This window comes from Prenolepis imparis, unplaced genomic scaffold, assembly GCF_030444845.1.
Source record: "Prenolepis imparis isolate NDT839.2.m4 unplaced genomic scaffold, iyPreImpa1.0 SCAF_7, whole genome shotgun sequence".
Lineage (NCBI taxonomy): Eukaryota > Metazoa > Arthropoda > Insecta > Hymenoptera > Formicidae > Prenolepis > Prenolepis imparis.
In genome coordinates, this window is record NW_028141165.1 from 12,964,938 (window position 1) to 12,992,581 (window position 27,644).

The window sequence follows — 27,644 nt, forward strand, 5'->3', positions numbered from 1 at the left end:
ACACATGATACTATATGATTGCAAACAGTCGAATAATTGTATTTGGATGCTTCGAGTAAATTCGTATATGAAAAATTCCCGATCGAAAAAAAAAATTCGAATATTTTCGTATTAAATTGGAAAATTAATAATTGTTTTAGTTTTTTTTTTAATATAATAACTTTGGCATCACGTTTTATGCACACAGCAAAAACTTGTGCGCCATTCTTAATAATAATTAATTAATTGATTTAAATTTGTTTTAATTTGTACAAGTTATGTAACATTTTAAGATTGATGATGTTTCCTTTCATTTTTTGAATAATGCAATTATAGTAATGTAATGATGTTATTTTTCACGTATATATAGCCTCAGTGGTGATTCATTAATACGTCTGTTTCACGTACACGTGCTGCGAGTCTTTTAAAAGTAGTTTAAAGAGCGCCATCGTGGAAAATCAACTGAAAGCTGTGTAGCTTAAATTAGCAAACTGAAGTAACGTCGTTATTTCGTAATCTCTCGTATGAAACGAATCTCAAACTATAAAAGCTAGCACGCCTCGTGCCGTTGAAACGGTTGTTTCCCCGTGGCGCTTTTAATGACAGAGAGAAACGAGAAAAATTCTTTGCACGATCGTAAAAGCGTCAACTTAAAATGTGCAAACAGTAAAAATTGATCCGAATACTATCTCTCTGAATACATTCTCGATGATGGATTTTATATGATATTCAGAAAAAAAAATCGTCCCTTTATCGCTTTTTCAACAAACTGAATATGAATGATTTTAAGTAGCAGTTTCTTCATATTTCAAAGATAATAATGAGGATCGTTTGTTTGTTCGATTTATTCTCTAAGCCTCAAAGCGTTTCACGAAATTCTTTTGTTTTTATAAAATTTTAGAATAAAAGCTTTTAGAACATGTGACGCAATTTTAACGAATTAAAACAAGCTAAATTAATCATTCATATACATATACACAATTGAAACATAAATAGCGAAAACAATAAATTTTCTCATTAAAAATTAAGAGACAAATACTCTCTAAATAAAAAAAAAGTATTAAAAAAATTTATCACAAGACTTTTAATATTTATAAATGCTAGAATTATTTTGATTCGAAACAATTTATTAAAAATGCGCGGCATTTTTCATAAACATTTATGTATTTAGAATTAATGTTACAATAATTTATCTTATAGTGCGTGTGTACGTACACGTGTCATGTGGAAAATGGAAAATTGCATAAATAAATATAAATGTATCATCGATTCGCGCCGATCCGTGACGTTCCAATGTCCGAGTTTTTATACGACTGTCGCGGACGGTCAAAATTTCTTTTCAAAGCGAGATATATGTATATATATTTATTTATATATATTTCTTCCTCATTTATTGATATTTATCTCACTTTAAAAGAAATTTCGATCGTCCGCGAAAGTGGTATAAAAATTCGGACATCGCGGAACGTCAGGGATCGGCCATGGGCGAGAATCGATGATGCATTCATATTTATTTATGCGATTTTCCATTTTCCACGTGACACGTATGTCCGAAACCGTGACATTTGGTCGCGAGGTCGTCGCATATGCACGTCACCTCGCGGAATACTATAAATGCACAGCCAGTGAGTGCCGGATTGTTTATTTATTCAAGTTGCGCGCACAACATATACACACATCTCGACGGTATGTGCATCCGCCCCCGCCTCTCCTTCACCGAACAAAGCCAGACCAGACCACCTATTAAGACAGATGGCACCGAGATTATTTACGAGGGTGTGCACCTGAGCTCGCGCATTTTCAATTTTCGGGCGTCGGTGCTCGCTCGAGAGCGCAAAATACATCGAAATTACATTACACGAGTTGCAATACGCGAAACACGTATTCGGGACGAATTATCGTATCTCGTGAGCGTAAAAACTCGCCAAAAACTGATCGCGCAGCGTACTTTGCTCATCGGCGATAGTAAATCCGGATCCCACGGATAAATCGTATGAAAAATGTTTATTTTGACAACACACACATACACGTGCGTGTTTGTCGTATCGAATAATAAAAATGCACAATATATGGGGGAATCATAAAAAAATGGCGAAGCAGTAAAAGCGCGCGCGCGACAAAGTGTGCGCGTTCGCGCGAGAAATAAATAAATATCGCTTCTGTAAAATACGATATCGGATTATGACCTCGCCTCTCCGCTCAATACGAGATAGAGGAAATACGTCAGAGGATAATAATAATTTTTCCATCTTCCATATCGGGCGCCGTGGATCTTTTCGACCTAGCTGCAGGAATTTATTAGCTTGCCGGAGGCGCGTCGCTAAATCGTGAGTTATCACGACGCTGTTATCTCTATCGACGACAACGACGACACCGATACCGAGCCGGGAATTGGGACAACGACCTCGCGCTCGCTCGAAACAAAGAGCCAGCGTGACTATGGCACTGATGTCTCTCTCTCTCTCTTTCCCCTTTCCTCCCCCTCTTTCTCGGCACAACCTGTGTACTTTTACGCGTGGCGCAAGGTTCCCCTGGCTACGAACGTGACGTGTATATATGCACTTTCCTCTATCTCGCGTCTCCGTTCTTAAACGGCGAAACACGTCGAAGTCGACGACGTAAGACACGAGGAGGCGGACGGACGGGGGGCGGATGGCACGGCAATTCCGCTAATATAGCCCGCTCCCAAGTGGTAACATTGTCGCAACTCAACGTCAGAACTTTGCGTTTAGAAGCGTAATGTCAGTTAGTCAGTATCATTTAGGGTAAAACAGTGTAATTACATGTAGAATCCCACCGTATTTTGCGCGACGTTGTAATTTCGTCCATAATTTATGCGGCACCGTAATTTCAGCGCGACACGAAGAGCGAACGGCCGCGGAAATACGCGCCGAATGCACGAAGAATGAATTATTACGCGGCGCATCGACGGCGCATCCGAAACGTTTATACTGACGTATGACCTCTCGCGCTGGAAAAAAAAAGGGAAGAGGAAAGCTATCCGAAAAGGTGCGTCAAATTCTACCTGAGCGAAAAAAAAGAGAGAGAAAAACGCGTTAATTCCGCCGTGTTAGCCAAATTTAATAGTCGGGGGATTAAAAAACGGCGACGACCCGCGCGAAATTTTGGAGAACGAAAGAGAACCGTTGCGTCACGCGGACGTATTGGCTTTTGGCACGAAAGGACGCGATTAACGGTTCCCCGGTGCATTGTGCGACGCCCTCGGTGCCGCGCGGATCCTTGCAGGAGTCTGCGAGGAGCAGAAGAAGGGAAGCCAGGAGCGGAAGACATTAAATTTTCAGCGCGGTCGTACCCGCGGCCAGGAAATATGCTTTAAATGGCGATAACTATAAATAAGGGGACGCGCATTAATTCTTTAGAAAGCTATAGCCCGTGCTTCGTGGACGGGAATCTCCTTTTTTGTCCTTTAAGTCTCGCCCCAATTTCCTTTTCCAACCTAGTTCACTCCATTAGAGTAAATAAAGGTAAAACTGCCTATATGCCTATACAGCGTCGCGAAATATAACAAATAGTGCAGTTTTTCCCCGGAAGGGTATTGTAATAAATCCGTGATGAAGAAAAAAACACGGTAGAATCAGGAACATGCACATTATAATTTATCTGCAATTTTTCGAAAAAGAGATAATGAAAGAACGCGAAAACTCGCGCTGCACTTTGAAATAATTTATATTTCTGCGACAAAGAGTGATAAGAAATATAAATGAGAGGTAAAATGCACGATACATCATGCATTTCTGCAACGACCAATTCGATTATCGCGGGTTAAAGTTGATATATCGTAATCTCGCGACACATTTCGCAAAATTAAGTATAACCCACTTTAAAGATGGTGTTTTGTACGTTAACTTTGCCTCTCTGTCTAATCCTCTTTGCCCGAACTCTTCGGCCCGATTGGTTTGCCTGCGACGAGAAAAACGAGCACGCAGAGAGGTCTCGCACGTTCGACGATAAGTGCATCGTCAAATGCACTCCGGCACCACCTCCTCACGAATTCGATTGATTTATTAGCGAAAGAAGCGAGCAAACAGCGAGGCGCCTCATCCTCACCCAAGACTCGAGCGACTTTTTCGCTACGGCGATAATTAATTGTGCCTGCAATCTCCCGCGTTGCACCTCTATTTGTCCACGTAAAAAGTTTTAAATGACACGAGCTTTCTTCATCCAAGGCGCATAGTACACCGCGGCGCATTCATGCAACTTTCGCATTTCAATCGAAATTCTACTTTCGTTCTATTTACGAAAGACGTGCAAAAATTAATGATATACACTTATTTTTGTTATCATACACAAAGTTTGTCTTTCTTTTATAACATATTATTATTTCAAAATTTAATTAGCAAATTTTCGGTTTATTAATATTTTTTGACAGAAATCAGCTGATTAAAGCGTTAAATTGCTAATAAATTTTTAAAATAATATGTTATAAAATTTAAAATAATAATATGTTTTAAGTAATATATTATAATACTTTAAACTCAATTAATATTTTTGACAGTTATCAGCTGATTTCTGTCATAAAATATTAATTGAGGAAAAGGTGTATTATAACATATTATTTACAACATATTACTATTTTACATTTTATAACATATTATTATTTTAAAATTTAATTGGCAAATTAACATTTTATTAATATTTTTTGACAGAAATCAGTTGATTAAAGCGTTAATTTGCTAATTAATTTTTAAAATAAGAATATGTTATAAAAATTAAAATAATAATGTTTTAAATAATATATGTTATAATTCTTTAAACTCGATTAATATTTTTGACAATTATCAGCTGATTTCTGTCATAAAATATTAATCGCAGATAAGGCATTATAAGATATTATTTACAACATATTACTATTTTAATATTTTAAACATATATTATTAAAAATGGTTAAATAGAAATATTTTCAATATTATAAAAATATAAAATTATTGTATATTTATGAACTGTTCATAGATATATTGATATTTTCAATATCGGGATTCGAATGCGCAGCTCATTGGAAAGCATCGAGGAGAACGCGTGCGAAAACGGAAGGAAACTCTAGAGAGTTTTCAACGAGTAAAGCTAGAGACTCTCTGCTTCCACAAACTGCCGTTGTTTGTTCGAATGCGAGGTACAGACGGCGAAACCGCAGGACGTGACTCTTATTTCGCTGCTTCCGCCCTAAACCGTCGTCCGCTGTCTCCGTTTTCATCCACATAAAAGCCGGTATCGGTGCGACATAAATAGAAAACGAATTTCTGGGGAAATACCTTTCCTGCGTGTGTATAGGTGTGCACGTTCGTACAACCGGGATTACTTTGCGCGTTCGCGCAAACGTGACTTTACAATATTCGCGAAGAACGACTTATACACGCGCGTGTGTAAAAAGTAATCGATAGACAACGACGACGTGTATTTTTCATAAACGTCGCAATTTACCTTTATAACGCAACTCTCTATCAGACATCAGAGAGAGAGAAAGAGATTGACTCTAAACTATTTCTTTGTCAGCACACACAAAAGTATGCAATTGGATAATTGTCATCGCGACAGTTTGGAGAGACGAGCCATTACGAGCGTATTGAAAAACAGTTTAGAAAAGCCGACGTGCCATTTATCTTGTCGCCTTGGGGACGCGCCATTCTACCAGATAATCGAGGTGATAAATTTCACCAGGACACGCTGTATACATCCCACGTGTGTATGAAGCCTGCCGCATATCGTTCGGAAAACAATCAATCTACCCCGGAGCTTATTGGACGGGCTTTGTGGACTATAGTCGCGATTTTGTTCGGTCCGTTCATCCGTCGAAAGTCAGTCCGAGTGATTGCGACCCTTTCCTCCATATTCATTCTTAGCCGTATTCATGTTCCCGCTGCGTTCGATGACGCGGGATGTCATCGCGACCCTTTGCATTATTGTCCGGTGCAAATCTTACGGTTGGTTTCACCGATATCAATTTTGATCCTAATTTTGAACCGCGCGAGACGCTTCGATCATTTTTATAGTTTCAGAGAAAAATGTAAAAATTTCTTACAAAAATATCTCGACAAAGGAATAACGGAAAAATAAAGAAAAATAACGAAAATAAATCAATTTTATTTCTCTTGCACGCGCTTTTGCGTCTCGTCGCAGAATTTTGACAAAACCAGTACAATCGTGTGAAAAGAGTGAAAAGGCGAATTGACACGACGGCGGTGTCGAATTTTACGGGCGAAATAAACGCGCAGAAACTGGCGGAAATCGGACGCTCTTTATTTCCTGACGACGGCTGGTCGGTAGCAGAACGAGACGATGCCCCTGTCACGAAGAGATCGCAGCTGCGCATCTGACACACAGAGAGAGAGAGAGAGAGAGAGAGAGAGAGAGAGAGAGAGAAAGAGAGAGAGAGGCCTCGTTTTTCAACATCTTTGCGTAACCCCTTTGACATGAAATAGAAGACGCCCATTGGTTCGGGCCAATCGCCCGTAACATAAACACCGATAATGATCGAAACGTTTCGGTTTCGTGCGCCGAAGCAAACGATTCACCGGTGAACGAATGCCTTCCCTCGCCCCGAATTTCGACACTGTGTGTTCGTGGCCCTTCGCACTCTTCTTCGCACATTGATAAATAATTTAGAAGATGAGCCATCGAGAGACACATTGGAGACATTGTGCCAAAGATTCGACTTTTAAAGATTGATAGTGTATATATAAATTAATTAAGAATCAATAGGCGATAATTTTCTCAATAATAAAAAAAATATTCATTACTGAAAAAAATTATTAAATTATAAAATTGGTAAAAAAATCGAGATTATAATAAAATAATTATAATGGACAAAAAAGTATGTAAAAACCATCTATAGGAGAATTAATATATATCTGCAATATGCAGATATATTTTCTGCACGGAACAAGGAAATTCCTAAATCCACCGCAGATCCAGGAAAAGGATAATGAACAATAACTCGCTCTTGACAGAGTCTAAAATACGTCCCTCGAGATACGTTTCGCCTAAACTGCATCGAGGCCTCTCCTTAAGCGTTCCGCTTAAAGACGGCTGGATTTTGAATCGGTGTAAACAGGCGACAGGCACTTAATTTCGATCCCCTCTCCCTTTCTCTTTTCCCTCCGCCTCCTAAAATTTACCGCTGGTCAAACGAATCCGCGGATATTTAGGAGGCCCTCGCCGTCTCTCGACGCAACGCAAGAGCGAGCTTAGCCCGAAACTTCCGGCCCTCTCTAAGCCGCCGGTAAAGCCGCCGCGAAAGTTTGGCGAGATATTACACTGGCAGTGATTAATTGCGAGCTTTGAAGTTTAACTCTGCTCGGCGCACCGGCGATCGTCGAGGGTAACACGCCTGTCCGGTTTCGTATTGTTATTGAGCAACCCTTCGTTCTCGCGGGCTTTAACGAGCCCGAAGCCTGGGATTAGCCATCGTACGAGCATTTCGCGCTGATTCGATTAAGTTCGCTACGTCGAAAGTGTTCTGCTATTGACGACGGAATGCGCTTTTAATTCAGCCGAGACGTGACTTTTTGCCTTCCACGTGAAATGTAATGATTAATCACTCTGCTAGATCGAAAACCGACGGTAATCGAAGACTCGATGAAAAACAATTTCAATCACGCGTGGATACGCAAAGATTGATATTATAAGAATCATCTAGATATAATGAGCATTTTAATAATTATATTTTCTTAATTATATTTTTTTCGACCGATATTTTTTTATTTTGTGGCGACGAAATTGTAGACGACCATGTAGTTAGTCGCCAATGATTCGTCGAGCGAAAACAGAAGACGCTCCGACGCCGGATGTCGCCGAGAGAAACATCTTGTAACCAATTAAAAAAGCATGCGACTTCCTCGAAAGCGAGCTTCTCTGAGAAGTCCGTTTTCTCGCGTCGTACAACGTACATCTTTCCTTAGTGTCTTTTTTGTCGCGTCTAAAAAAAATAAAAAAAAAAAAAAAAAAATGCAACGCTCGCTGTACGCATGCAGGCTGCCACGGATCGATACGATTCCCCGAGAGCTATCCCCCGTTCCCCAGACAATATCGACGGGATCGCCATTAAAGTCTATCCTCGATACGAGAAGCTCCGGCCAACTTCGGAGAGGCATCGAGTTTCGTAATATCGGACGAAATCGCCTTCGGTGAGATCAAAGCCGGGTTTACCGATACAAGCCACGGTGGCAGATTCCGCGCGACCGGTGTCTATTTACTCGAAACACGCCTTTCGCGTCTCTCTCTCTCTCTCTCTTTCTCTCTCTCTCTCTCTCTCTCTCTCTCTCTCTCTCTCTATATATATATATATATATATATATATATATATATATATTCTTGCAAACGCATTTTAAGAAATAAAAGACTCGAAATAAAACAATCCACGCAGGATCTAAATAGAGATCAAATCTAACCGATCTGTATCTCTCAACTGGAGTTAACGCGAACGAGGTGATTGTATTATTCGTAATTTATCTAGTTGCACCTACTCGTTTACGTTCATTTAAATACAATAAAATACCGTCGGTAAGTTTCACGGGAAAATGAACGCTTTTAGACGCGAGAGATATTCGCGATCGCGAAAGATTCCTCTCCTCTCTCTCTTCATTTCATGAGATGTAATTGTGCATGCACCGTGACGGGTGTATCAAGATAGTCGCTACCTCTACTACGTTCAACACGCGATTATTTCACGGACAAATAATTGCGGCTTTATTTCGCCAAGGAGCCATCGTCCTCCGAATTTTTTCGTCCACCGGGAGATCATCGCGATTACTTGATTTATTCTCCTCGTCGAGCCTCGCTCGAAATTTAATAAAACGAAAGGAAAATTTCAACTTTGTATGTGTGTGTGTGTATATGTGTGTTGCCATTTCCTGCTTCTCGGGCCAGAGATACAACATCATCGAGGACCGTGCGTGAAAGAGTCCGTGGAAGAGGCAAGCCGAAAATGTCTGGGCTCCTCCTCTCATTAACGAAGGAAGCCAGCGTGACGACGAGACACTGTAGAGGTTCTCGCTTGACGACGTTACTTTGTCGACGTTTCCTCGAGATATCCGCTCTGCTCCGTCTTTTGCTCTCCTTTTCTTTCTCTCTATCTCCTTCTCTTTGAGGATAAGGACACGTTGCACGATCTACCCTAACGTCTCTTTCACACTAAGGACGAGTGCACCTGCTGGCTGGCTTGTTTCCAAAACTCGATGACACGACTGTACGCGCGGCTGCGTGGCTCTCCTCACTTGATCTCGTTCCTGCCCGACGTTGCTGAGGCAACTCTGGAGCACACTCGTCCGTCAATCGAAATAACGAGAGAAAAGAAGAGAGAGAGAAGAAAAGAGAAACATTTTACGGAATCCAAAGACATCGTCGTTTGTAAGGTAGATATAGTAAACGATCGATTAATTCTAAATTTGGCAAAGCTTTGAGAAGGAACGACCTTCAAATTGTGTTTTACGACGAAAAAAAGAAAAAAAATTTAAAGAAATATACGATAAAAGTTACGAATATGTCGTCCACGTGATTTAAGCGTGTATTTTAATTTGAATCAATGATTATGCCGAGGCAAAAGGCCATTTTTTTTTAGACTTTCTTTACTAAAAATTCTCTTTGTGAAATAAGATAGAGGAATAATGCGACTGTGCTCTGTCAAAAGCATTTACGTCAATGTAATCGATCTGCGATTGTGAAGATTTCAAAGACGAAGCTGCCCGCGACTGACACGCGTGACCGAGCACACGCTAGCGATTGTTGGAATATCGTAAAGATCGAATGACGTTTGATTAAACAGACGGGAGAATTACATAACACGATGATCGGTCGGTCTCCCAGGCATCGTCGCGGATAGAGTTTCGATATCGATCTTATCGGTTTGACACGTTGACATTGAGCGAGACGTTGCGGCGAAGCGACATTCTGTCTGTCTCTCGTCTCGGGAGATACTGTATTTCATTATACATCGCATTAGAGTTGGCACGAAAATACTCAGCGGCCGTCGCACTCGGTGATAGCGAGAATATACCGTCTCGCATTAAAAAATCAGGGTCCGCGAGACTGTCGGAAAGCGGAAAGTCGATTATGAAACACGTCGAGAACGCATAGATGGGTCGATGCAGAAAAAGGTTTGTCTAGTATTACCAAATTATATAATTCTGTATACATGCATGTCGTCGTAAATAAATGATCATTAACGATAAAATTAAATTACCGAATAGTCTCTCGAGTGTATTTAGTCAAAAATAGAAGTTTATCTCGTGTGTTTCGACAGATAAACGCGTATGTACCTATATACTATAAATTGAAATTCGTATTAATATATTATTGACGTTATCACACATCTTTTATAGATACGATAATTGTGAGGCCCGCATACACTCTGCGGACATTCCGCGTTCGCACAGATAAATCATCGATATACAGAAATAATAATGGGGTATAATATCCGCCTGTGTGTGCCACCGCTGCCGGCTCAAAAGAAGAACAAACCATAACTCACATGTAGGGAATATGGCGGATATATATTCTGGCGCTTTTTTCCTCCCCCTCCCCCTCGTCTCCTTTTATCCGCGATCGCGATCGACGTCCGTAAACTCGTATCCGGCGAAACCAATATGGCGATTGAGATTACGGTGCGCGATGCCGATGGCGACGAGACCGATGCCGCCGATCGAAAACGGCCGGCTGATACGTTATCTTAATTGCCCGCTCCGAATACGACACGACCCGGGCTTCCAAGCCGTCGAGAACTGCTCGCCTTTTAATGGCGCGAAAAAAAAAGATAAGCTCTATTCACAGTCTAGAGTCTCGATTGCATCGAATGCATTGCGATGCATCGAGTAGATCGGACGGTGCAATTCAATTTTCAGGGGAATCATGTCGATCGAGCGCATCATCGTGATGCAAGCAAAGATTTACCCCCCTAAAATGTCTGCCTATATTAATATAAATTAATATAAACATAAATTATAAAAAAATCTTTTGGAATCTGTTTTCGTTAAAGCAAACAAATCAGATCGAAACATCTCCCTAGAGAATAATCAATTTCATAATTTTGAAAGTGCTCTCTGAGAATACTAATAATCATTCGCGAAAGTTTTTTAGATTGGAAACTTGGCGCAAACTCTCTTTCTCTCTCTCGTACGAAATAACCCAGTCGTCTTTGCACACCGGCGCGGAAACTCCTCTGTTTTATCCGGTGCAGCGCGGAAAGAAGTATCACTGTATTAATATGAAATAGACGGCGGTGCTTTCGCACGAACGTGATAAATCTCTCGCGTCTTCGCCTCTTTTGCGCGTTGCCTCGACTATTCTCCTACTCCGCCTTTCTCCATTCTCGCTTTTTCCACTAGCGAGCGAGGAAGCCGCGGCCCAGGTCTCGGACCGTGTATTTATGTGCCATGGCTTATTTATTCTCGCGCGTACGCGCTCGATAAATCGCGCGCGCGACGGGGAAAGAGAGAAACGGGCAAACGAGAGATGAAGTGAGGGAAAGAGCTTTTTCCACGCACCCTACTAAGCGATGCGAACACCCCAAGCACCGTCGTCGTCGTCGGCGTCGGCGGCGAAGCGTCGCAGCTGCACGCGAAACGCAGCTGCGACTAATGAGAACCGTCCGTTAAACCTCGCACGGTCAGCGATGTCGATATCTCGATAGGCAGGCGGGGGCGAGCGGTAATTCTCTCTCGTCCGGTTAATTACCCTGTTACAGGGAGAATCCGATTCGCGCGGTACGGAGAAAAAGTGAATCGCGAATAGAATCGATCGGAGGAAATCCAATCATTATATACGCGAGCTTTCAAGTTTAACGATGCTTCTGTAAAAAAAAATTAATTTCTTTCCAACTTGTACTTTCTCCAATAATTATTGATTATTGCGTTGTCGAGATCTTCGAGTATCGAATTAAAAATTATTCGGAAATATGACGATGAGATAAATGCAGCGGCGCCTGGAGAAATCAGACCACTCCGGTGAGAAGGGATTTATTATAGCATGATATCGAAGCGCCAGCTGAAAGTCGAAACGAGCTTTCCGCCCGCTCGCAGACCATCGTCGACCGTCCAGTTGGTTGCGCGCACCGACTTCCTCGGCGAGCAATTTGATCAAGGATGAGAGAAAGAGAGAAAGAGGCAAAGGAACGAGGAAAGATCCTCGAGATCGTTTGGAACGTGGGGAATGAGGTCGAGTGCGGCAACCATGATCCCGGGGATCGAAAAAAGGTTAACGACCGCCGCTCAAATCGCGACCCAGCTTTTGGACTTCGGCAAAGAACGTCGTTTCTCTTCCTCCCCTTTTCACCCCCTTTCGCCCCCATGTCCTTATCTCGTTTCTTCCCATCCGTCCTAACCCTGTCCGACAGTGATGAGAGAGAGAATGGAGACGAAGAAAGTTTAACGACGACGGAAAAGGAATGGAGATAGGGGAGAAAGAGGGGTGTGTGAATTTGGCACCCCTATGTTATGCTATCATAGTTCTCTCTTAAGAGTTCTGAATTATTTAGAACCATAGGAAGAGTTCTTGATAATTTTTAGAAATAGTTCCGGTCATTACGAAAATTTCTAAGTGTCGATGAATAAAAAAAATCGATACCTCGAAAACTATAACAGGTAGATGCGGTTTTCACTTTTTTTCTTGTTTTATCGTGTACAATTCAAAACTCCAGCATTTTCGACCAAAACTCGTAAATTTTTTAATGTTTCGTAAAAGTAGATTAATTTTAAAACATCGATATCTCGGAAACTATAATAGTTAGAGCCATGCGGTTTTCACGTTTTTTCTTGTCTTAACGATTACCTACGATTCAGAACTCTAACGTCTTTCACCAGAACTTGATATTTTAAAAATATCTTCAATATTGAAAGTATGTTTTTTGATCTCTCCAAAAATTGCAAAACTTTTTCAAAAAATAATCAGGAACTATAAAAAACTATTAAACTATTAAACAATTTAAATTTACTCACCTCACGGTTGCTCCTTTGTTGCCCGATGCCTCTCCACGGGCCTCCTCCTCGTAGAAGTTTCGAAACACTTGCACTCGCGTTAATTTTTTTCGTTCGCGACACGCGGCGACGCCCGGGTTTTAGCTATCACAATCTTCGACGCGTTTCGGTAAAACGCGAGACTCGCGAGAGTTTATTCGCGCACGAATAAAACCAAAGCTCCATTTTCGCGTCGCCGCTTTCTTCAAGACCCACTTTTCGCAGGGGTTTATCGAACGAAGATGATCAAGAGAGCGACTTCGCCGCGACGCACTGAAGTCGCCGAAGGATGCAGCGAGACGAACATTGAGCGCGATTCACGATCGACGAGATCAATTTCACGTGTGCGATCGCGATTACGATGTCGGTACGTGCAACGCGATCGGATTTATACGATAATTAATACACTCGTCCTTTTGCGGACCGGCAAGAAGCGCGCGACCGTCGATCACGAATAATCGAAGAAGAGCACTGGAGGTGGAGCTAGACTGGCACTGCCAGGTTCGAAACGCGCAACGATACGTCGCACCGAGTCGTAGTGGTGGGGCATTGTAGGGATCGCGACGTGGGACCTCGGTGAATCACGTCGCGACTACATACCCCCACCAGGTCGTAGTGGCGTGATTCGCTGAACCTCGCACGTATACGTTGCGTCGCGAGCCCTACAATGCCCCACCACTACGACTTGTCGCGACGTATCGTTGGTCGTTGCGCGTTCCGAACCTGGCACCACTACGACCTGGTGGGGGATATGTAGTCGCGACGTGATTCGCTGAACCTCGCACGTATACGTTGCGTCGCGAGCCCTACAATGCCCCACCACTACGACTTGTCGCGACGTATCGTTGGTCGTTGCGCGTTCCGAACCTGGCACCACTACGACCTGGTGGAGATATGTAGTCGCGACGTGATTCGCCGAGCTCCCACGTCGCGAGCCCTACAATGCCCCACCACTACGACTCGGCGCGACGTATCGTTGCGCGTTCCGAACCTGGCAGTGCCAGTCTAGCTCCACCTCCAGTGCTCTTCTTCGATTCTTCGTAAGCAACGGTCGCGCGCTTCTTGCCGGTTCGCGAAAGGACGAGTGTATTAATTAGCGTCTTTGGCGGTTAATTATCGTATAAATCCGATCGCGTCGCACGTACCGACATCGTAATCACGATCGCACACGTGAAATTGATCTCGTCGATCGTAATGAATCGCGCTCAATGTTCGTCTCGCTGCATCCTTTGGCGACTTCAGTGAGTCGCGGCGAAGTCGCTCTCTTGATCATCTTCGTTCGATAAGTCCCTGCAAAAAGTAGGTCTTGGAAAAAGCGGCGACGCGAAAATGGAGCTTCGGTTTTATTCGCGCGCGAATAAGCTCTCGCGAGTCTCGCGTTTTACCGAAACGCATCGAAGATTGTGATAGCTAAAACCCGGGCGTCGCCGCGTGTCGCGAACGAAAAAAATTAACGCGAGTGCAAGTGTTTCGAAACTTCTACGAGGAGGAGGCCCGTGGAGAGGCATCGGGCAACAAAGGAGCAATCGTGAGGTGAGTAAATTTAAATTGTTTAATAGTTATATAGTTTCTGATTATTTTTTGAAAGAGTTTTGCAATTTTTATAGAGATAAAAGAACATACTTTCAATATCGAAGATATTTTAGAAATATCTTTTCAACCAGAAAATATTAGAGTGGAAACGAAGAAGGATGGTGATTATTTCAACAATTACGAAAATAATATGAAGAATGAAAAAGTATTTCAACGAATTAAGTTAGAACAATTTATAAAACTTATATTGTTAAAAAGACGTCCTATGTATATATGCAATTCACTTGCTTTTTGACGGGAAATTTTTATACCGTCATCAATTCCCGGAAGACATTCATATGATCAATGACGGACTGACTGAAGCGACGAATCGAGCCGAGTTGTACAGTGGTACGCTCCAATTAATTCATTAATTCCCCGTGGATCGCCCGAGGATTCTCGGAATTGTAACAGTCAGCAAGAGTCAAGTGGTAATTATACAATTACATAAGCGGATAGTAATTAAATACGCATCAGTACGACGAGATAAGCTGTGATAAAAAAAAAAATAAATAAATACGAGAAACGCGGCGCGCTTATTCATTTATATTTCCAGTTACCTTAAATATGATACATATCATCTATTTGAGAAATCATTACGTAACGATAAGTGTCGAATATCAGAGTTAAAAAATTTGTCGACTGTTTTCATTAAAACGTTATATTCATTCAACTATAGTAAATGTAACTTATTTTTAAATATTTAGCTTGTATCTATATCCCGCGAATTATATTTCGTTCCGTCGTACATTTTACAAGTATACACAGCCACTTTGGTGTTCCCGTTCCACGAGTGCCAAATCAAATTCATTCGTTACTCGATATCCCAGCGCGCGCGTATATATGCATATACGGTTCCATGTGTCATAATTCGGCGAGATCTGCATTTTTCAGCATCCAATCCGCCCGACGCTTCCCTACGTGCTCGCTTTTATCCCGACCGGTCCGCAGAGAATCGTGGAGATTTAAGAAGCGTGAAGAGGAAACAGGAAGCCGGTATTGCCTTCACAGAGAAGCAGCAGTCGCTGCTGGTTCCATAAAGAGGATCAAAGCCGCAAATCGGGAAGCGGAAGGCAGACATCGTCTTGGCTTTTCGTCCTTTCTTTCGTCCCGCGCCCGATTGGTTCATTCGCCGCTCACCTTTTATTCGAGAGGCAAGACGGTTCGAGAGTCCGCGCTCGTAAAATCTCGCACAATCGTTTTCTAAGGTCAAAGGCGAGCTGAGAAAAATCTTAACGATGAAAAGGAAGCCGATTTAGCTTTATATTGTTCGTAGATAGAGACCGAGCGAAAGAAAAGCTAATTAATCAACGCGCATTAGTGGCGAAAAAAAAATTGTAATTGACAAATGTCAAATTTAATTTTAAGAGATCTCAAAAATTGGGATCCGCACAAGACTCCGCAAGATGTAGCTGTCTCTACGGAGAGAGTTTCTTCATATATTTTCCGTTCAAAACGTCGAAATTCGTTGCTCGAAGTCCGCATTTACGTAATCAAATGTTTCACGGAGACACGGGGATTCACGAAGACGGATTCTTCAGCATCGAGCGGAGGCGAGGCGCGGTGAGAGATCCGTTCGGCGAAGTTGAAACTCCCTTCGCCGAACTTCGGAAACGAAGTATTTGCGGAATCATTCTTGATTGGCCACTGAATTCACGGTGTAGCAAAGGACGCGGATAAAGTTTTCGAAAAATATCTCCGGCAAGTCCGAGGAGACGTCGGCCTCGCTCGCTCGAAAACATCAAGCGCGAAAATTTCTCCTTTCCGCTTCGTAATTCGCGGAAGAAGATAAATATCCGGAAATGTGATTAGAAATTAATCCTAAATGCATTTTTCGTTGAATATATCGCGTTGCTTATTACCAGTCATATATTATTTTTAATTAAAGTTTGATCGTTCATCTCACAATCAGTCTAATAGCACTCAATAGAATAGAATATTATTCAATCAAATTTAGCTTTGAATAAAATTTATAAAATAGAGCAGAAATGTATATTTAAATTTATAATTTAATTTTACGGATTCACACATTTCTGTGTCAACGATAAAGTGTTGTGTAAAAGTTGTAAGCAACCGCTGACGTACTACTCTGCTCTTGGCTACCGCGAGCTCGCGATCTTTTTCCTTTTGTTCCCTATATTTCAGCGCTCGGCCATTTCTCTCTTTCCGCTAATATTACTATACGGCGCAATAAAACCTCTTCCATCTATTTTCCTCGCGTTTCCTCTTTCGCGGTTATGCCGGGAGCGAACTCGGTATACATCCGTTACCGGAGCTGGCTCTTCAGCTATCGCATCACGAGAGAATCGATCGACAGCTGGTGCCGCCGCCGCCGTTGCGATATCTGTCGCACATTCGCTAAAGAAACGTGGCTTCGTGCATGAAGGAGAATATTCGTAGATCGCATCGCCGGAATATGATTCGCTTCGCCGACGAGAATTTTCTCGCGATTTTCGCGAACCGATGTACACTTGCTCGATAACGTCGCGCGATACATACTTGGCCGAATGTAGTATTAATTTAATGTAATATCGAGAAAATAGAACACATATGTGCTTCCAAAATAAAAAAGATTACGTTGTTACTTAGACATCTATTGGCATCGATGAAAAAATTCACAGAAGATGAGATGATTCAAGATTTCACAGAAAGATCATTTACAACCCTCTTAAATTGAGTCGGTGAAAATATTATTCATTAAAGTAGTGATGCAAGAATTCACGAAAAATTCAGTGATTATTTCGCTTTAATGAAAACATTCTCCCATCCATTATATTCCGTTGATTGAGTCAGATAAAAAAGTTCAGTGAAAAATCAACAATAATCGTATATTTGCAAGATATATTTGTAGCTTTCAAAGCTTTTTCTTTTTAATTTTTGATTGTTATTTTTGGGAAGAAGCGTATACATATATATAACGAAACGCGTATAATTAATATTCAATAATTCAGAATTACATATATTACTTTTTCATTTTAAAGGTGTTCATTCTTAAACGCTTTATTAATATTTTTTGACAGAAATCAGCTGATGAAAGCATTAATTTGCTAATTAATTTTTTAAATAATAATATGTTATGAAAATTGAAATAATAATATGTTTTAAATAATATGTTATAATTCCTTAAACTCGATTAATATTTTTGACAGTTATCAGCTGATTTCTGTCAAAAAATATTAATCGCAGATAAGGCATTATAACACATTATTTACAACATATTACTATTTTACAGTTTATAACATAATGTTATTTTAAAATTTAATTAGCGAATTAACGCTTTAATCAGCTGATTTCTGTCAAAAAATATTAATCAAGTTTGACAAACTTTATATAAAAACATCATTCTTTTTTATATAAAATCGAGGAATGGCGCGAGCTGTATTGTTCTAGTATATATTATAAGATGCATTTTAAAACGTCAACGATTGAAACAATTATCAATTCTAATTAATTCTTTAAGTGATATTTCATTATTGCAGTGCTATACTTAGAATTGAGAGACCGTCGAAGGCTGTTCACTGTGCTTTTCAATGATAATATACTCATATAATTTAAGAGAGAATCTATCTTTCTCGGATCGATTGAAACGATAACGGACTCTAGGTTGACAACTGGCTATAACGGCGATCTCGGAGAGTAGCACAGAGGCGGATCCTGCGATTCGTACACGCACGCATGCACGCATGCACACGTACGCGTGTATGTACGACGGCCGTCATGCATCGCGACTGCGAACAATGACATGGATGCAGCGGCGGACGCGGTAATATTATGCATCACGAAAATATATCGTGCTTGCCCAGCACGTCGGCTGAAGGGAGAGGAACCCCGAAGGGAGAGAACGAGAGAGAGAGAGGACAGAAAGCGTGGACAGAGGGAGCGGCGGACAAGGAAGGACAAATGTTTATTACGGTATAGCGAGAAAGAGAGAGAGAGAGAGAGAGAGATATGCGTGCGTATACGGTAATTGCGATGCAATGGGAATAGCACGCGGGACAACACAATGGAGGAGAAGGTGGTCCGCAATTTCCCTCCCGCCCCTCTTGGCCTCATCACCCCCTGTCCGGTCGCGGCGCGGCGTGTCGCTTTTGGCCATTTTCGGGGGGCACACCTCCGGTGCACGTACGCCCGGATGTCGTCCGAAACCGCCGTTCTGGAACCGCCGACGCAGAGCCGGCGGTTGTTACGATGTGCCCCGGGGGTCAAAGCGGCCCGTGTGTGTTGCGCGTCCAGGTCGCGCGTTGTCGGCGCAGGTGTAATTTACCCGATGGATATATGTATACATATATATACACTGTTACCATGCCGCACGATTTCCTGGCTTCCTCCGCTTGTCCCACCCTCCCACCTTCCCGCGTTTCTCGTTTGCCATCATTGCCGTCGACGACAAAGACGACGACGACGACGACGAGGACGACGAGGACGAATGAGAGAGGCGACTGCGCGGCATTCTTCCTCGTAGTATATCGACGACGAGAGAGGAGGCAATCGTGTATCGCCCGCGGCTGGAAAGCTACTTGCCATAATTGGAAAATTATGTAATGCCAACGTCGCTGTAATTATACGACGCACCGGTGTGTAATCGATACAACGTGTACGGCGACCTCGAGAGCCGCGTGGCGGTTTCTTCTTCCAGGTCGCCGCACGAGCGGGCATATAAGAAATGTCTCGCCCCGTATATGTATATCGATGCATTAAATTAAATTAATTCGTCGGCGATGTTATCTCGATCGTATTCTGGTAAACTGTAACGGCGATCGATATTCATCATTTGTGTTGCACCCGCGTGTCCTCGATTACCCACATTAATACCCTCGACGTTACGGCACGTAAACGTTTCTCTTAATATATCAACAGGGTGTATACTCAAATTTTGTAAAAAAAAATTCCCTGATCTTCCCAGTATTTTCGTTTAAAATTTCAGGTAAAATAAAAAAATTTGTAGATGCAGCTTTTTAAAAGTTCCTTTATTGTATATGCTTTTTAATGTTTTTTATTCATACGATTGGAAAGTTATCAAGAATGCAATTTTTCTAGCATTTAATATTAATTTATTAATTGTAAAATTAATTTGGACAATAACAAAGTGCGATATGTCATTATATCTAAACACTAAAAATATATGCAATATAATATGAAATAAAAATAGAAAACAAAAAATAATTTATTATAACGTGTTAAGGAATATTAATTTATTTAAATTAATTATCTATTAAATTATGTATTTATTAAATTATTAATTTAATTATATATTTATTAAATAAATAAGAAGTACCTAATTTTTTAAAATATTACCTGTTAAAAAATTGAACAATTTTTTATGAAACTTACATAAGTTCTTGGTAGTGAAATAGATCGTCAATAAAAAAATCGCATAAAATTTTAATAAAAACTTAAATATTGCAAAGATGTGTTAGACATATGTTTCTTAAGTGTTAAATAAGAGTAAAATTATCAAAAGAGCAATTTTTTTTTAATTCCCTGAATCCCCAATCAACGAGAATTCCCTGATTTTTCAAGGTAAAACAAAATTCCCTGAGAATACTAGGTTATCAAGGTTTTTCCCGGGAGTATACACCCTGATCAAGTTTTTAATGCGACGTCGACAAACTTCAGCAAACGTCAAACGAAAAAACTTTCGCGTCTTAATAATAATAATTTCTTTGCACAGAGAAGAAAAAAAGATGACAAATCGCGCGCGGTACACAAGTCATAAACTACGAGTTACACTGGAAATTCGTCATCCTGTAATTCCAGACGGATTCGTTCGGGCGTGTGCACGACGGGTTACATCCGCCCTCGTCCACGAGTCACTTTCCTGCGACCATTATTTCCGGCTGTCACGATCGGCCAACCCGAGCGTTCTTTACTTCGCATCCCGTCGTCCTTTAATTCCGCCGCGCGATATCCTTCGTCCTCCCCCTAACCCACCCCTCTGAGTGGCTCCTTGTCGTCTTAGCGAAGGATGCGTTTCCGCTACCGGGCATTCGTGCGCGCTTGTGTCTGTGTATACCGGAAACGATTTATCATACTCTTTATTCCGTCCATCGATGCAAGTATCGTCCTCTACCGCGTCGAGAGAATCTATTACTACCGTATTCGCTCTCGTTCGCTTTCTTTCTTTCTTTTCGCGTTCAGTTTTTCTCCCTCACTCCCGATAAAAAGAACGTGGTAAACTATCGCTCATAAATTTCGGCCGCAGTTCCGCACATTTCGACTCCCACGCGACCCACAAACTCGTAAACGCTCTCGCGTTTCGTATAGCGAGGACGACGTAACGCGATTACGCGAATTCCCGCGGGAAAAACAGTTACATGAACGCGAAAGAAGCTTCACGGTTCGTCGCGTCGCACTTAAAGTGAGATTACATCGTCTCCCGGGACTTTCGCAGATAGCATTCGGAAATCTCAGAAATTTTTTAAGATTTTTTTTTACTTATGCTAACACACACGTAAAGAGAAAGTGCGTATATTTGTCGTAAAAAAAGTATATTCGAAAAGTCATCGTTGATTAAGCAATACGCGAAAAGAATTCGCGGTTAATCTTTCAATATCAAACACACAAGCTTTTTCATATTAACTATTACATGAAATAAAATTTATTGTTGTCAGCGTTCCAAATAGCATTCTGTTATTTATGGAGGACTTTTCTCTTCGCGCGAGAGCTCTCTGTCGTTAAGATTAAATTAACCTAGATTAACTTAAACTACGCGAGATATATAGAAGATTCGTAATTCCACAAATGATGCCGACTCCGACCATCAGTATTAACGGTTTGTCCGTTCTCCACCTTGAAAACGGGTTATATCCCGGGCATGCTGCGATTTACTGATATGTACAGTGCCGGGGCATCATTAATGACACGGAAGGCAGGCATATAATAACGGGGATTAACCTTATTACTACGAATACTATTATCGCTCGAGAGAGGTCTTCTTTACGAACCCGGTGATGCGTTTCCTCGGCTAATAATTACGCGCTCTCCCTCCCGACGACGACGAATGTTGGCGCGAATCGGCCATTTGCGTGCGCGTAACGATTAGCAAATAATTAATTGCTCTGTCCGCGCGTGTACATACAAACGTGTGTGTGTGTTACGCCTTAGTCAATAGGCGCGCGCCGCATCGGTCAATGCATATCGAATGCATATGCGCGCGCGCCGTTCGATTAATATTATCGCGAGATAATCATCGTTTCTCTCCCTCGCCCTTTGCGACCAATTACTCGTCTCTAAAGCTGCGTTTGTAAACATCTTACGAAATATATACACGCTAATTTTAATCTTCCCTCCTCCGGTAATTCAAGTCTCGATAACCTTCTCTTCGATGAAAATTTTATTTATTTATATTAGAATCTTATGATTTCTATCTTATTATTACATAGAATTTCTTAAAATATTTTTATATAATAGATTATTAAAAAATTGGAAGCTTTTTCTTTAATATTTCAATATTTAATTTAATTCTCTCGTTAAGGGCTAAACATCTGAAGAATTATTTTCCATTTTCGAAATTCGAAATACGTAAAATTCCTTCGATTGTTTATTAAAATTCACAAAATATTAAAAATCACAAAAATTCACCGTATATCCCGATTTTACATGCATCCTCGAATTAAGTCGGAGAGAAACCTGACAACCCCTGGCGATACGTATACCTCAGCACCGGGTATATATATCCACATGCGTAACTAATTTCCCATCCGTTGCATTAGCATCTCCCGATCTAGATTGCGACCCGCTCTCGTTACCGAATACCTGGCTCCGGGAAAGTGACCCGCACTATTGACACAGGAGTCGACTGAATACGGAATCCCTAACTTCCGGTAAGGCGTGCAAACGGGGAAATTGAGATTCGCGGTGAATTTCGCCGTAGTTTCCGCGGAATTCGCGGAATACCCGTCCGTTCTCGCGTATTCTAGCGAGTAAGGATCTCTTGAGGCGAAATTTGCAGACGCGACGAGAGCGTTTAAAGCTGTCGTCGGTGATGCCGTAACGTTTGCATTTCGCCTACGAAAGACGGAAGAAAAGATGCGCGATGACATCGTGTTCGAGTCGAATGAGCTTCGTGTACGTCGTAGAATATCTCGGGATAAGAGAAAAATGTTTCTCTCTTTATAATACCTGTCTCTTATTGCAACTATCTATGTCGAGATGGATATATTCATGGTTGATAGGAATCGGCGAGAGATCGCGTTTTCTTTTTTCGACAGCGCGAACCGCTCGATATCGCCGGTTTGACAGAACGCAACGAAGCGAGAATTATCGGCGCGACGTTTCACCTTAAATCAGCTGCGTATTGGTTAATTAGTTATTCCGTAACCGTGATACATTACATTGACAATAATTTCTAGAGCGGAACCTATACGCGTTTCCTGACCATGCGCTCATTCACGCGTACAATTTTTTTCTTTCTTCTTTTTTTATAATAAACGGTGCACACGCTGGGACACAGAATGAGGTAAAAGCACATTGAACGGAATTATTTGATTTTTCAATTACGACCTGATTAATTTTAAATAATTACACAAAAGGAGTTTAAAAAAATTGTATTTTCTGCTGGAAAAAATTTGCTTTAAACTTAAAGGGCCGCTGCAACTCTGTGCGCGTGTGTATGTGTGCAGATTTTAAAAGTTAAAAGTTTTCTCACTAGCTAAAAGTGGTAATCAATACAGAGTCGGAAATTCGCAAAGTTAACACGAAGGGCTCGCGCGATCCCATCTAAGTTTCAGCACCGAGTCTGACTATAGCGTTTATCTACTATACGGATCGCCTTCTCTTTCTTTCTCTCTCGCGATGAGAATCGCAAGCCGATCGCTTGCATTTTTCGCCGCTGTGAACGTCGCTTAAATACAAGCAACGTCGGACTCTCTTGAACCGAGGCTCTTGATTTCACGCATACACGCATCTTAACCGCGACTTGGTACACGCGTATATGCACGTGTGTGCCGGTTGACAAGGAGGGGGCGGGAGGTGGAAGGCGAAGCCGGGGTCGTTGACCCGGTGAGCACTGTTTCTAGCAGAATAGCTCTTTTGCCAGAGCGAATGTGTGTCACGTGTGGCACACTCGCCGTGCACGGCCGCGTGCGTGTGCGCGCGGTTTACACCGGTGCGTGTAAGAGCACATGCGCACTCCTCTCTTGCGTTACGTTTGCCGCTTCGTGTCGCGAACACGCGAGAGAGTTTCCTATAGCGACGCGAGTACCGCGTGTCACGTTGCTGCGCCGAACGCATGTATACAATACCGACTCGGATATTGTCGTATGAGGGACGACAATCTGGAGAAAAAATCTAGAAAGTTAGTTTCTATCCGAGCGAAAAGTTTTTTTAATTAAATTTGTTTTGTGCGTTTTTCACAGAGACAGACATTTTAATTTATAATTTTTAAATATAACTTTTTTTGCATTCTATACGCTTTCAAGTCCAACTGTCTGTATAGTTTAATTTTATAACACAAAAATCTGTATGTATAAAATAAAATAATGCAATAATTTTTTAACAAGTTTCTCCAAAGAAATAGAAGAGTTTCGCATCCTATATAAAAATTTCTACCTCGTGTCTACGGTGCAATCCCGGATCACAGCGATATGAGAAATGTCAATCACTCTCAATCAAGGAACGACACGTTTCTACTTTGTCGGTGGAAATGTCATGCACGAGTCTTTACCATTTAAACGCCTACACACTACTGTATCTGTTCTCTTTCGGTATATACGCACAGCCCATTAATATATAATATATGCGATCATAAATCTGCGAGGCGTTGAGCACTGTACAGGTTGATCCTAAGCAAGGGTAAACCCAGGAAATTTAGGAGCGTACAGCACTTGTGCTCGATTTAAGTAACAGAGCTTTAGTAAACATATATGCGCAAGTAGACAGAGCAAATTTGCAAGTAGAAATGTTTCCGAAAGTCCATAATAATTGACCCGTGTGGATACATGTTAAACCAAAGCTTTTTACTTAATGCAGTAAAAATTATTTGGAAAAATATACTTGTGTATTAATAATATCTTATTCAAAATATATTTTATTAGATAACATTTACTGCGTTAAGAAAAAATGAATAAATACATCTCAAAATTATACTCTTTCTCTTTGTCAAAATGCACGCGAGAGTAGTACGTAGAGTTGCACATGGGAAAGTCTTACGAGTGACAGCTACTTTTGGCCAAATAACCGGCACGGTAACCGGTAATTCTCGTCCGTCTGCCAGAGTAGGTGAAAAGACGTGCGGGCAAACAAAAAAGAATAACTCGGAGGAGTTTGATAACTCGGAAACTTCCTGATCGGAGAAAGGTACCGCCCGAGATTTTCGCGTTTCGCGAGGGAGAGAGGGGAAAATCGCGGGGATATAGATCGTTCTGGCATCGATCCACGGACGAAAGTGGACGACGAGATGAACTATTAGCACGTTGGCGTAAGAAAGAGATGGAGATAAAGCGAGAAGTATATAAGTATATCGCGCGACACGGATCCGCGCGAAATAATTGCCCGCAGCCTCGACGGAACCGAACAATTATCGCCGAGTAGAGAGAGAGTCAGTGGCCCGCCGACTTTTCTCCTTGCGCAGAAATAACGCGGCGTTTCGTAGATTAAGAGTCCGCGATAGCGAGCCGCGCCGCGCGTATATAATTGCTTCTTAGAACAGCTCGTCGCACTTTTAATCGTCGCTCTTTTCGCGAGAGCGCTCGCGGAATCGCGAGATTTATTCGTCGGCCAAATCGAGAGACTATAGAGGATAGAATCGTGCAATTCGCAATCTGTTCAAAGTAAACGACGCCCTTATCTAGAGTCTGCGAGACGCTGCCATCTCGATAAAACGTCGAAAATCAGACATGACTAACCTTTCCTTTCGTCTGCAGACGTTTCCTCGCTCAAAAATAGCTCTAAAATCAATTTGGCACAGATATCCGCGGCTCTCTTTTGTCCACAGTCGCCTCACACAGTCTCTGTGTTATAGTAATGCAAATTTCCGCGATTACCGCGAAGCTCCCGTGACATTTTGCTTGGGATACACGTCGCGTTGCGAAACGAACGTAAGCGAACGTAAAAGCATCACGCTTTAACGAAAAACACGAAGGTTTTCTGTAGCACGAGCGGCGACTCCGCGAGTCTTCTCAAAACGACTCCTCCTCTCTTTTACACGTAATAAAGCGCGTTGCCGGCTATTTATAACTTGGATAAACTTCAAGCGCAGACTTCGACTTCGACTGCACTTTTTCGACACGCGTCGCCGCCTGTCGAGATAGAGATGAAATATGAGAATGTAAGATTTTTATTGGCTACATTTTCTCTCGATATTTTTCCAGATATATTCTCCTTGATCTTACTTTTTTACAATTTTAACGCGAGATTTATTTAACAGAAAATATATCACGTTTGCCAGAAATTATACGATTTTGATTAAAAAACTGTAATCAATTTTAATCGCTAGAATCTTTTCTACATATAAATCAATTTTATAATTTCGTCAAACTATTTAAAAGATATATATGTGTATTATAGATATAATTTAAAAAGAACTAATATTGAAGCTCTCTAAATTTATGGCGACTTGTAAAATCAAGCTGTGCTCTACGTTTATTGTCAATAAAAAACTCTTAAATCAATGTATTCTATAAACACTAGACTGTCACATCTATATTTCAACGGAAATTTAAATATCTCTCTGAAGTTAAAAGTGCGAAAACATCATCTAGAATCTAGGCCAAACGATGTAACATCACTCACAATGTATTGTTAAAGATGACAAGGAAGAATCCGTACGATTGAGAAATCGATACGGTCGTTAGACATATATAAAATCCCATCTCGTAAAAGAACAGGCACGAAAATAGTCTCTTTGTTTGTCTCTTCGATTTAGTTCTCGTATAAACCTCACTTTCCGCGATAAAATTTGCTCTAACCAAGAGTTATGCTTAAACATAAAATCTAATAATATATCAGATACTATTTAATCAAGAGTATATATATAGTCCTAGAAATCATATGATTTTTTAGTACGTTCGTACTATTATAAAAAAAAGTAATTATTCTCTCTCTTTCAATATTAATAATAATAATCGTGCAGTATAAAAAAATAAATACATGTTATATCAAATATCTTATTGCAAAGGTAATTATAATTATGTTAATAATAATTACTGAAGCAAAAGAAATAGACGAGGTCGAGGTCCGCGAGATATCCCTAATCCCTACCGGGTCCACGAGCGCAAGAGGAAAGTAGGTGTGGTACTCTCGAGTTCATTGCAGCACAGAAGCGAGTACAGAAGCACGTTTTCTCATCGTCGTGCGAGTCACCGTCGACTTTCACGCGCGGCATTCCGAGTCGGAGGATCGAATCGCCGCGCAATGCGTCAGGGAAGACGGTGCCTTACCGGACTCGGTCGTGGCAAAAAGCCAAAGCAGCGCACGCATACGCGATCGTCAGCCAGCGAGTCGTGCAAGTAACGACGTTAAGAGGATGTCAGCCTCGAGCACAATGCCGCCATTATACGGCCCTCCCTCTTCTTTCCTCCTATACCCGGGAAATGCACGTGCATCACATTGTTTCCAGGCACGCGTTGCATCGAAGAGCGCAATTTAACTCGCGAGAAACGCGCAATCTCGGATTTGGAAGCGGACGAAATTAAGGAAGCGCGCATCGATAGTCGATGCAGCAACAATGTTTGTATGTTTGTATTTGTTTCCCTATAGCAGTCATATCAAAACAATTTTTTTTTCTCGAATTCAGCTTCCGTATTCAAAACGAAACGTTTCGGAAATAACATATATAACATACATAAATTTCAAAACGATCGGCGCCAAAATGTTGTGCCGTATATTTGACTTGAAAAAATATCGAAAATCGAGAAACGTGAGAGTTTATATTGTATATAATTTACAATCACAGTGTTTAAAACTGTCAAAAAAAATTTATTTATATATAACGAGCACGCTCTCTATAGGTGCCAAAATTTTATATTTACCAATACATTCTACGCTATTTTCGTTAAAATAGCCGGTCGACGACCTGCTGGTTCGTGATCCGGTGATAGAAAACACATGTTTCTCGCGAAAACCTCGGAGTGTGCGAACGAAAAGTAGCAGCTGCCGCGTGCCTGTCATTAAACGCGGATTAAACTTGCAAAC

At 41.3% G+C, this 27,644-nt stretch overlaps 1 protein-coding gene across 7 annotated transcripts in view; it reads right to left on the reverse strand.

Annotated features, from left to right (window-relative positions):
- Positions 1-27,644, reverse strand: part of LOC145939075 (growth factor receptor-bound protein 14) — a 245,366-nt gene that overhangs the window by 103,416 nt on the left and 114,306 nt on the right. The window lies entirely within an intron of this gene.